General features: G+C 40.0%; 1 protein-coding gene across 3 annotated transcripts in view; it reads left to right on the forward strand.

Annotated features, from left to right (window-relative positions):
- Window positions 1-929: 929 nt before the first annotated feature.
- htr4 (5-hydroxytryptamine receptor 4) overlaps window positions 930-12,944 on the forward strand; it is a 485,679-nt gene continuing 473,664 nt past the window's right edge. For all 3 annotated transcript variants that reach the window (XM_039775641.1, XM_039775643.1, XM_039775642.1), the window contains exon 1: window positions 930-1,284. The gene's annotated coding sequence lies outside the window, so the exon portion shown is untranslated. The remainder of the gene's footprint in view (window positions 1,285-12,944) is intronic.

A 12,944-nucleotide genomic window follows, 5' to 3' on the forward strand; every position in this document is an offset into this window, starting at 1 on the left:
AGTGCAGATGGATCACACCTTACAAAGCACCAACGTAGCATCTCAACTCCATGACCAAATCACTTCAGCTTGCTTCTGGAGAGGCAGCGGTTCAACACAGAGGTCCTACGCAAGAACCTAATTTCGGCTGATTCTGCTCTTGAGATTATTCTTTTAAATTAAGCCCAAAGGGTGCGTGCACTCCGAAGACACTCGAGCTCTTCACATCTTTCTTCGTGTTTTGAAATATTCAGAGAACCAAGACGTCTTGTACGTAAAGCAATACTGTATTATATGCGCGAACCAGGCACGGAGATTTACCGTTAAAGGAAAGAATAATCATAATAAAATAGAAAAAGAAGGAAAATGAAATGATATGAAAAGTTGTCTTTTCAATATCATTTTGGGAAAACATTTAGCCATTTGAACGAAACTACACAGATACCTTTTAGATCTGTTTTTGGAAAATTGAGAAAGTGAATAGGAACACGTCATATATGTAAACGGTTCTATCAGATTATGTGAAAATAATGTGATGGAGACTGTAAGATGATTGTGAGTGTGTCGTTAGTGCGCAGCACGATGGACTGACACCCCGTTGTATGTTCGTACCTTATTTACTGGGAATGAATGAAAGAATGAATGAGCGCCAAATGGTCTCTAACACTGGTGTTACTTTCTTACTCTCTGAATATATAATGTAGTTTGAAACAGTTTGTCCAAGAAGAGCGGCTCGCATTTAGATTTTTCTTTCACTTCCGCGTAATTTGCGGCGGTGCTGTGCTCTGACTGCGTCTTGCCGCGCTGTTTTGACATGAGCACAATTAAATGAATGGCATTCCCAAGTGCGATCTCTCTCTCTCTCTCTCTCTCATTCTCTCTCTCTCGGCGCGTTCTGCTTCGGAATGGTGGAGCCCGTGGACTAGTAGAGGGACTGGGAAGGCGGGGGTTTGGGGAGTGCGGGGGAGGGGCGGTGTCAGCCAGCTCCTCTTCAGTCTCGTAACTCTGGATGGACAAACACTGCGCGGCGCTCAGGTGTGCGCTGGCTATAACGAAAGAGCGTGTCGAATTCCACAGGGGGAGAAGTATTCATAATCTTCTCCACCTCCATTCTGCAATGTGAAGGACACACTGGATATCGCGCAACGGGGCGGAAGATTCTTTCGGGTTCCTTCTTTCCCCTTTTTTCTTTCAAATCACACTTTTCGTGAAGAGGAGGAGGAAACATAAGAAAATGTGATTTGTTCCACATGGACTCTAACCGCGTATCATGATCGTGCAATTTGGCGACTGCACATTGCAATGGTAAGCAGCACTCCTTTTGTCATGCTTTCTGTAATTTTGTTAAACTGGCAGTCGGTGGCAGGTGACAATATGACACGTCACGGTCGGGAAATGGATATTTAATCAGTCGGACTTTAGTGTTGTTGCAACACATAATTTGTAGTACACTATACTTCAAAGCTAACCATACAAAAGTTTGATGTTACTATAATGAGTGCGCTTAAATTATAAGTGTGTTGTTAATGAGATGAGTCATTTAATCAGAATACCAATTATCTGGTAATGTAGCGTGATAATCTACGCTTTGAAAGGCGCTATATAAAGGGAAATTGCCCTGTGAAGTAGAACATGTGCTCTCACTTCTTTTAATTTTCCTCTTTGCCTATTTATTTGCTGCTTATCAGCCCAGTATTGGAGCTTTCAATGGAGACTGTAATTTAGCGTGCGTCAGTACGTACTGTAATTAAGTGGCGTCCCGTCCAGTGTGCTTTTAGTCCTTTACCTATTCCCGCTGCTCCCCGCGTGCCGACTAAAATGACGGGTAATTCATTCATCATGTTTTACCATTAATATATTAACATTAGAAATATGAGCTGTTGATTGAGGTACTTACGTCTATGCCATAACTTTATAGCCTCCTTAAAAACACCTTTAAAAGATAATATTTAACTTCAGCATTCCTACTAGCATGTTTTATATAAATCACGTTGCTAGTCTCGCACACGCATCAGTCAAAGTACTGTAATAAAAAAAGGACGTGTTCAAAGTTTAACAGCCAACCAATATCATTCTTCCGGGATTCAAAGAAATAAAGTAGCCTGTTCAAGTTCAAAATGTATATCCTGGGAAAAAAAGTAATTGGCGAAAGACTTGATATTCCTAGGAGCTTCTGAAATGATTCCCACTTTTTTGTTTTTTATTAGGACAATGGACTCAAGACATTTATTTTACAACGAGGCGACTGGCGGCTACTCATACCAATACTGTACTAGATACGCGAACTGGACGCACAGATTTACTACTGAATTAAAAAATAGTCAGAATAGAAAAAGAAGGAAAGTGAAATAACATGAAATAATGCCTTTTCAATGCAATTTTATTCGAAATGAATAACATTTAGCTGAACGAAACCATACAGATATCAGTAATAATGTATAAACAGATGTGGCAGAAAGAAATAATTAAATTTCAGTACTGTCACTACGATGCCAGCTTAAAATAAACAAATATTCGCGTTCCCCTTGAGGCTGCGACTGTTACAACACACTGGGACGTCAACCATCCTTAACCGCTGCAATAATAATAAACCGTATGGCAGAGCGCTCGTAATACACACGTAAGCAACAGTTGGAGAGCTCAGAATAAACACGCAGTCGGCTCAGCCAAGATAGCGTGCGTGAGTGGAGAAAGACAAGTCCCTACTGCAGTCTGAAGGCTGGACGGATACGAACCGGTTCTTCAAAGCAGTGAGGGGTAAACGGCAATTGAGAGCAAAGTGGATTTTAGATATAAGCAAATATGTCGCTTAACAGCTCAGCCCGACCTCAGGGTGCACCCCAGTTGAGATCATTGGGCTCGTTTAACTTATATATTTTCACACAGACAAACATTGTGAGCCTTTTCCCCATTAAAAGTTGGCCGTTGGTAGGACTCATCAAGCTAAAGGCAAGGACAAAACTTCGACAGGGCGCCCAGCACTCAAATACTTGTAGCAAATACTTACACTCGAGTCGCCAATGAAATGTGTATGAGGATGATGGAGGGCTCTGAGCTGAATTATATGTCCCAACACAAGCTAAATGATCTTTAAAGAAGCCGTTAAGAAGCGCCCGACGTCGAGCTTAGCAATGATCTGATGTATCCAGCACGCTCGCGCAATTCCGTATTCTCGGGTCCAAAAGCAGGCTGGACTAGCTCTATTCCTATCACATTTAATTATTCAAGGTGCCGAGCTGGCGCTGCATGTATAAATAGACAGAAAGCGCCGCAAATTCCTTCTGCCGCTCTCATGCCTTATTCCATGACGATCGCTTTCATACACACACATGCGCTTTGCACAGTTCACCGTCCCAGTTACTTTACTGTTTAACATATTTGTGAAAGAAAAACCAAGGTGCTCGTAAAACTACTTCAAAGTGTGTGTAGCCGGACTGCTCTCAAATTTCATTTTCGAAGAAACGATGTTTAAAATCACGTGACACCAGTGCAGTTTTTTTTTTCCCTGTCTTATTGTGCTTGTGCTATCTGTTATATAGCGCCTTTCCAACTTGAGGTTTGAGAAGATTTTAACTTGCTAGGTGTTTCTCCTTATTAGTATCTGCTTTGGTTTGGCTTATGTTACGCCAGACTGTTATTTATTTTTATAATGAAACTCATTTAGTTATATTTGAATCTCACGGATAGCTTAAGAACACGCCTATTTATCTATCTATCTATCTATCTATCTATCTATCTATCTATCTATCTATCTATCATTTAGCACATATACATGAAAGCAAAAAGTAGTAACTTCTTAACGTAGTCATCCATCTTGTGAAGTTGTTTTTGGTCATAGACTGCTAAAGCCTGTCCAAACACCGTTGGGCAAAACACGGCATTAATCAGCCCAAATATGCCACACACCAGTCCGTCACTGGGTACATTCAGGGCGACTCTTTAGAATCGTCACGTCATGGAGAGAAATCGTAGCGTCCCAGTGAAAATTCATGCAAGAAAAACCCGAAAACCCAATCCGGACAGAAATTCAACACCGGTGTTGGAGGGTTTTTGGTAATATCTGGAGCCATTCAGTGGTTTCAAACTTGTGTTTTCTGAAGGCTAAATTAATAAATGCATTCCAAGCCTGACGGCCGTGCTAATTGTGATATTGTCAGTGGAATAGAAACACTCACCCAGCAGCCGTTTCTCCTATTCGGTGTGGAGTTTTACCGATGGCTTTTACGGCAGGGCTGGACGAAAGGTAGGAACCACTCCAGAATGAGACGCGAGTTCATTGTGTTATTATAGTTACATTTTATTTATGAATTAGTTTTGAAGTGTCCAGTTAATGAAAATCTCTGCAGTAAAACGTGTCAATGAAAACGACTGTCCTCTCCCTTTACGCGCGCTGTTACACGATCACTTTGTCCGCTGTAAGTAATGTACAGTATTAGGATAGCAGTGTTCAGTCTGTAAATAAAACATCCAAATCCATCGTTCCCAAATGCAAAATATGTAAATACAACAGTATATTAAACATTGTTTTTGTTTTCTATGGTTCTGTATCATGTTTTATTGTGTCATTATTTTTGACTCCCATGATGTGTAAAGTGTCGCTTTTACTGAGCACCACTGCATTGCGTTGTATGGCAGAATGAAGTCGCTGATTTTCCAGCCGTAAGCGCTGCTGCCTTGCAGGGCCCGGTTTTGAATCCTGTGCCCTCTGGCTGTCCAGGTAGAGCGGGCCCACTCGGTGTGGGTTTTCCTCGCGCATGCCCACAGATGTGCAGACTCTTCAGTCTAACCTAACTCTGTGAAAGTCAGTGGCCCTGCAATCTGAAAAAATAAAGGTGCCTGAGTGGTTCCACAAAGCAATGCATTAGGAGGACTATATTTGGTTCCTGAAAAGAACCATTCACATGATGGATCAGGAAAGAACTTTTATTTATTTGGATAACCAGAAATAGACTATTTGTGAAAAACCAGCAGGCTCCTAATTTTAAAAGGTCTTTCGCTGCATACAATCACACAGATCAAGTTTCCCTAATCTGTTAGTATCCTGCTAGCAGTCCTACAATACCTGAAAGATTTCTGTTTTCTCTGGATAATAGGAACATTTTTCAAAGACTAAAGAACTAATTTTAAATGCAAAGAACCCTTCCCTAGAATGAATGGTACTTTGTCAAGCAATAGTTCCACAAGGAACCACTCAGCCTAGTAAAAGTGCCATTGTAGAAGTCGTATTTTAAAGAGTGTGTAATGGACTGGCACCCCGTCCAGGACTTGTTTCTGCTTTGTGTATGACACTTTTAGGATATTTTCTGGGCCACCCAACCCTGAATTGGGTTGAATATTAAGTTTGAAAATGTAATGTTATTGACATATAATTAATTACACAAGGCGTGGAAATGTTTGCATACTGTGTACAAATTGCTAAATCATAAATGCGGTAAAAATCCTGAAACAATTTAATTTATTGCTTTAGGAAATCCAAACATCTGTTTGCTTAATAAGCTCACCTACTTGATTATTGAAAGGCGCAGGCTGAGAAACTCTGGAGTTTCCATTTCATCGATTCCATGCTCAGTGAGTTTCTGTGCATATCTGGTTACCTTTATTTGTAATGTCAGATGCTTTCACTGATTTGCTGTATCTTTTTCTAACACAATCCATAAATTAAATAACTGCAATAACACTTAGATTTCTGAAAGCAGACCCTTTATCCCTGCCTAACATTTGTGGTGCTAAACTGAACAGATAAACTTTCTCAGTTTGTAGTTTTATAAACTGCAAGATTTCATGTGAACTTTCATTCTGAGACTAAGAGCAGATTGTCGGAATGCTGTGAAACTGAATCACAAATAATGAAATTGATCTTGCTTTTGAATGGAATGATATATTTATGCACAGACATCTTAAAAAGCAATATTGAAAATGTAATCTTGTCTTAGCAACTTAAAGACATGCAGGTTAAGTTCATTGGTACCAACTGAGGGAGTCTGCCCTCTGATAGACTGGCACCCTGCTTACAGTTATCTCCTGATGTACCACTGATGCTGCCAGGACTGGTTTCAGCCCTGTAATCTCTGCTCTGGACTGAGCGATTTGAAAATAGATCCTACTCTGTTGGGCCTTTCAGCAAGGCCCTTAACCTGGAAATTGCTGCAGGGGTGAAATACAATGTCTATCTATCTATCTATCTATCTATCTATCTATCTATCTATCTATCTATCTATCTATCTATCTATCTATCTATCTATCTATCTATCTATCTATCTATCTATCTATCTATCTATCTAATGTATAATTTCAGTATTATAATTAATTGTATAATTCTTTTACTATCAGAACAAAACCCTCCTGGTTGTTTTATCAGTTGCAGTGTGTATTAACCTGCATTCATCATATCTCTTATTGGTATTTGATTTGATAACACACAGTTATTGTTACTAATCTGTTACTCTTTGACTGATAAATTAATATGGTAAATGCCTTCCTAATAGAGAGATCCCAGACAGTTTGCGCCGGAAGCACCTTTTGCAGTACCATCACACTGAGCACTGGTGCCCCCCCAGGGTTGTGTATTCTGCCCACTTCTATTCATTGTGCTGACTAACTACTGTATGGCTGCGTACAGCTCTAAACCCTCATTAAGTCTGTGGAGGACATAATGATGTTAGGTCTAATCAGTAATGGTGATGAGTCAGGCAAACCTACCTCCGCCCCCAGTTCTTGCCGCATTCTACAGGGGGACCATCAAGAGCTTTCTGACCAGCTGCACCACTGTCTGGTTTGGGAACTGCAGTGTCTCTGACCATAAGACCCTACAATGGAAAGTGTATACAGCAGAAATGATCATTGGGCATTCCATTAAAGTCATCTTTATAAAGCGTTGCATCCACAAATGGTATAGAATTGTGAAGGAGCACACCCACTCCTCTCACAAGTCCCCCTGTCCAGCTTCCATCTGGCCGAAGGTAGCATCTGGACCATTACTGCCAGGCTCTGTAACAGCTTCTACCCCTTGGCTGTCTGGACTCTGAACTCTCTGCTGCCCCCGTCTCCTGATCTGTTCCCAGTAATTTATTTATATGCTGTACATTGGTTATATATGCTCCTACTGCTGTTTTTTTATTATTAGTTGTTGTATTATGTATGCATATTTAATAATTTAGTTCTTTATCTATGTTTTTTTAGTGTAATTCTGTACTTGTCTTATGTATATGTAATGCAGCCCCGGTTAGTGTTATTTCCTGCCACTGTACGCTGCAATATGGTGTATGGATAGTATGACAATAAGCCACTTGACTTTTCGATACCAACTCAGTGTGTCAGTTCACTTGGATTTTTTCCTCTTTTCCACACACAGCACCCACTCCTTGCAGAACAGACCTCTTTATTCAGCTTGCTCGGTGACAGTTAAACGATCAGCCTCTTGATCTTTTGAGATTTCATCTCCTTTCTATGAAACATCAGATATTTTAGCTTTTGTTATTTCTGTGAATACTGACAGTCACCAAAGTCCTCCTGAAGAGTTAGGAAGGAAATAAAGCAACAGTAACTACAACACGTTAGTTTTCACCTCAGTTATCCAAAATGCACCTTCACATCAGTGTGTGTTGTGTTTTGCAACCATAATTAACTATTTAAGGGCACTATCTGAAATAAATTCTGATTGATGAATCAGTTTCCAATAACTGAATATTGAAATGAAACGTTGTCAGATTAAAGGGAATTTTTGTAGTAAGGCTTCTTGTGCTGCAGTTGCTTTGGAATGTAATGTTTGCTCTTGATTATTTTTCCATATTGTTTCATTTTAACAGTGCGATAAGGACATTATCTTGTAAATGATTATGTTTTCTAAGTTCCAATAGCTTGGTGGTAAACAATTCATTTAAAATCTTTTCATCTGAATGCTTGAATGAAGAAGTGGCTTTAAAATCTTTTGTGTAGCAATTGACAGAAACAGAATGCCGTATGTTGGTTAACAATGGTATAAAATTCAGATCAATAAAAGAGAGAATGGGCAGCGTGCCATAGGCTGAATTTAGATCTAATAATGCGGCACTATGGCTGTCTAGCTTGTGAAACGCTTTTCTTTCTCATATAAAGCAAAAGCCCATCCTTTTGTATCTTACTTTAAAGTTCTTTTTTCCTTGTAACCATGGAAATATTGCTTGGGGAGGCAGATCTAATCACGACTTACATGACTGATATACTTTTGCCAAGATTTGTATTTCTGTCTGCATTTCAAATATGGAAGGGCCACAAGGTGGCGCTCTGGTTATCGTTGTTCCCTCACCATCCCAACAGCCTGGGTCTGACTTACATGGCACTCTGTGGACTTTGTACACTGCCTTGGATTTGTTAAATATTCCATTTTCCTCAGAGATGATCAATGATGGTTAGATTTTGTTAACTGGTAGCTCTGAGGGGGCCAGAAATGAATGTGATCTGTGACGGTCCAGTCGATGGCTGGTTTCTGCCTTGCATGCAGTACTATTGGGATAGATGCCATCCCATACACAGTGAAATAAGCAGGTTAGGGAATGTGAAAGGAAGCACAAGAGACAAAATAATGGTTTGGAGTTCCACCCCGTATATTATAGACAATAAAAAAATACATAGAAAACAATATCTATAAAAATAATAAACAATGAAAATGATATCTTTGCAAAAGGGTAAAGGTCCAAGTCTGTAGAGTCCTGGTGCTTCCTGTTTTGCTATATGGTTGCGAGACATGGACTTCCAGTGACCTCAGACGAAGACTTGACTCCTTTGGTACTGTGTCTCTTCGGAGAATCCTTGGGTACTGCTGGTTTGACTGTGTGGCGAATAAGGCACATTACCTCATTGTTAAGGATCCAAGTGATTGGACCAGGCCAAGTGCAGCAGATAGATGGTCATTTCATGAGGGTGGGACTGGACCGTGTGTCTGCCTGGGATCTTGAGGTGTTTCATCATGTGGTGGTTCAGCAACGCGCTGTACCACTGCATGCTCCCCAACTTTACCTGACCTGACCTGCTCTTTGAAAAATTAATCAGTGCACTAATAACCCGAGTAATCTTAAAAGACTGAGTCCAAGATGGGACTCACTGGGAACGGAAAGTGGCTGGCTTTATAGATGGTGGGAAGGAAGAGGAGGGTCCAGTGGGACACAGGAAAAAGTGAGGTCATGAGCAGGGCATGGTCAGAAACCAGAAGCGGAACCTGGTTGGGATTTAGGTGGTCTTTCCTTGTGATGATCTGCAGAGGAGGGAGAAAAGACATTAGTGCACTTCATCAGCCCCTGACCCGGCGTTTTACATTTATTCAAGTCCATTGGCTGCCTCCCATGAGTCTGTGTGTGACAGAAAATAAATGAATGAATGTAACCAGTAAGGGGTGTCACTGAGCCCCAAACCCAATTATGCCCAACACAGTCACAACTTTAAATAATGGATGTTAAATCCTTCAAGCAGTTTTATAGAAAAAAGCACAGCCAAAAATCACACAACACTATGAAACTTTTTCCTCTACTTCTGCCTCCAGTTGTGTGCTGCCCACTCTTCTATTTTATATATCACCCAGAATGGCTTCCGGTGACCCACCATGACTTGCGGGGAGCATTTCTGGGTTGTTCCGGGCAGCACACTCTTGTGGCATCTAGGTACCCCAACAGGGTTGCACATCCAACCTCCAGTTCCCATGAACCCTTGTAGGTGTCCAAACTGGGACACCTCTAGTAGACCACTGCCATCTAATGTATGGGAGATAGACCTGCTCCTGGCTTCCGGTTTCTGCTCGTCCATCCCCTGGCATCTTCCAGCTTTGTAGGAGGACATGTCGTCGTCCAGCTGGGATGCCCTTTTGTCCTACATGGCACTCATAATGTGTATATGATACTGGTCCTGACTGAGTGTGTTCTGCGAGTACTTAAGAGATGGAGAATTGGGCAGGTAGGCCTTCCAGACATTCAGTAGGTCAAGCCCTTTTGGTAAGAAGCAGTTTCTTTTTCTGGTGTTTCCTTTTGCATTTTACAGTCTCCCTGTACTCATCCCTCCCTGTTTGTGCTTAATTAGTTTACTGAATGCTGCACTTTTTACATATTGAGTGTTCGTGTCAAAATGGCAGGTGTCAGGAGGCACTAAACGGGCTCCCACTCTGGTTACATTAAAAAAAGTCAGTAATATTTTAAAATAAGTTCATAAAGCACAGAGAATTTATTAATTTAGGTATGTTTACAAGCCTTAAATTTAACACCGTTTGGCTTGCTCTCTCTCTCAGGGGTGGGGATCGATCTGTTCTTAACTCAATTTTTCTTTTTGTAAAAACTTGATTGCTTTGTATGGATTGTAATAAATTAATAATAAAAAAAAAAAAGTGGCACAAATGGAGTAGAATCGAAAATATAAATCAGAAGAATTCAAGTAAGAAGAGAGGTTTAATTTGACAAAGGGACCAACCCAGTCTTGAAATGCAATGATTATGGTCACGGTAATGGACTGAACTGGTAGGGTGTACAATATCATGGTGTTTAATGATCCTCTTGATTGTCGCTGCTGTAGCTTCTTCATGTGTGTAGTGGAGTATATTGTATCTGGGTAGGCTTTGTTGTTGCTGCAGTCTCTTTATTTATCTTTTACTTTTGGTTTTTATCATAGAAGGTATTGCTTTTTCTGTTCTGGATGTCTTACTTGTAAAATTGGGATGTCAAATGGAACTGCAGGAAGAGATGAACGTGGTAAGCAGTCACACATCCACATTATTATTACCATATTATTATTTTTTGTTTTGCAAAAAAGTTTAGAATGCACATAATATAAAGCTAAAACACATGAAAGAATGTTAAAAAGAGGAAAAGCGGCTCTTGGGTTGCTGTCACAGGTCCACCTTTACACATCACTCAGAGATGACGCATTGATGGGTAAATCTACTTTGTGTTAGTTCCAGCGATGGGTTGCATTTATGCCACTTCTCTACTTTCACTTCCAATAATTGATTTTTGTTTTGTAAGAAGTAATGTTGTAAAGTACTACACAACAATAAAAGCATCCAAACGGGACAAAGGCTCTAAAGTTTTAGTGAAGAAGTTACTTTATATTTACTAAGTGTGACAGGTAGGGGGTGCCACAGAACACCAGACTCGAGACACGGTGCATGTACATTACAAATGGTTCAAAATAAAGTAAATTTAATGATTTACAAATAACTTTTTCAGGTTCTTTCTTCAAAAAAGTACTCACAATTGCACAATTCATATACAGTACTAATTCTCCTTTACTCTCCTCCAGACAAGCTTTGTTCTCCACCTCCTGACTGGATGAGGTTGAGCAGCTTTTTTTATACCAGACACAGGAGTACTTCTGCTGCCATATAGATGCACTTATGGGTCAGGCAGAACCTCCTTTAAAAGTTGTGAGTCCTCTCCCCACAGCATCACAGTACAAACTGCATATTAGCTTAGCAGACCCTGCCGCACATTGCATTCAGCACTTTAGTAATTTTAATCCTGTAACTGAGCAGAAAGTCTTAACTTTAATTACTAAAATGAAGCCCACTACTTGTTTCCTAGATCCAGTGCCAACAAAACTAGTAAAAAGTTTAATGGACGTTCTTGCAGCGCCTATTTTAAACATTATCAATAGTTCATTATTGCATGGCACAGTACCTGATGCACTAAAAGTGTCAGTTATTAAACCATTACTTAAAAAGTCAGACCTAGACCCACACATACTAAATAATTATAGGCCTATTTCAAATTTACCGTTTCTCTCTAAATACTAGAAAAAGTAGTCGCTAGTCAACTTCAGTCACACCTTACATACTACAACGTACAGGTTGTAAATGACATTCTGATATCCTCTGATGAAGGAAACTCCACTGTAATTATGTTGTTGGACTTAAGTGCAGCATTTGACACCATTGATCATTCTATTTTACTGCACAGGGTAGAAAATGATGTTGGTCTTACAGGCCCCGTGCTCGCTTGGTTTAGTTCTTATTTATCAAATCGATTCCAATATGTACAGAAATGTGCTGATAGTACTCCATCATTATACACAGAAGTTCAATATGGTGTCCCACAGGGCTCAGTACTGGAACCTTTACTGTTTTCACTTTACATGCTTCCACTGGGATCTATCATTAGGAAACATAATGTTAATTTTCACTCGTATGCAGATGACACCCAGTTATACCTTTCATTTAGATCAAATGAAGTTTCTCCGATGTTGTCTTTAATTAGTTGTGTTAGTGAATTAAAAGAGTGGATGGATGAGAACTACTTGTCGTTAAACACAGATAAAACAGAGATGTTAATTGTTGGAAGGAATGACGCTGATCACAGCAATATTTTGTCATCATTTAACTCAGTTGGAATCCCCATTAATTTCACTGAATCAGCATGCAATCTCGGAGTTATCTTTGACTCTAGCATGTCATTTAAAGCGCATATTACAAAGCTGTCCAAATCCTGTTTCTTCTGTCTTAAAAATGTTGGGAAATTAAGGCACTTTCTACATAAACAGGATTCTGAGAAATTAATTCACGCATTTATTTCTAGTAGGATTGACTACTGCAATGCGGTGTTCACTGGATGTTCAAACTGTTCTTTATACAGCCTCCAGTTAATCCAAAATGCCACTGCAAGAATTATTACAAGAACAAGAAAATACGAACACATAATTCCAGTTCTTAAATCCTTACACTGGCTCCCGGTTAAGTTTAGGGCAGATTTCAAAATCCTCCTTTTAACATATAAAGCATTAAATGGCCAAGGTCCGGCTTGTCTGAACTTATCATGACTTACAAACCAGAGCGCACATTAAGATCTCAAGATGCCGGTCTGCTTAGGATTCCAAGGATTAATAAAATAACAGTGGGTGGTTGAGCTTTTAGTTACAGGACCCCTAAACTGTGGAATGGTCTGCCTGCTACTATAATAGATGCCCCTTCGGTCTCAGCTTTTAAATCCCAGCTGAAGACTCACTACTTCAGTTTA

The sequence above is a fragment of the Polypterus senegalus genome, chromosome 13 (genome assembly GCF_016835505.1).
Source record: "Polypterus senegalus isolate Bchr_013 chromosome 13, ASM1683550v1, whole genome shotgun sequence".
Classification (NCBI taxonomy): domain Eukaryota; kingdom Metazoa; phylum Chordata; class Cladistia; order Polypteriformes; family Polypteridae; genus Polypterus; species Polypterus senegalus.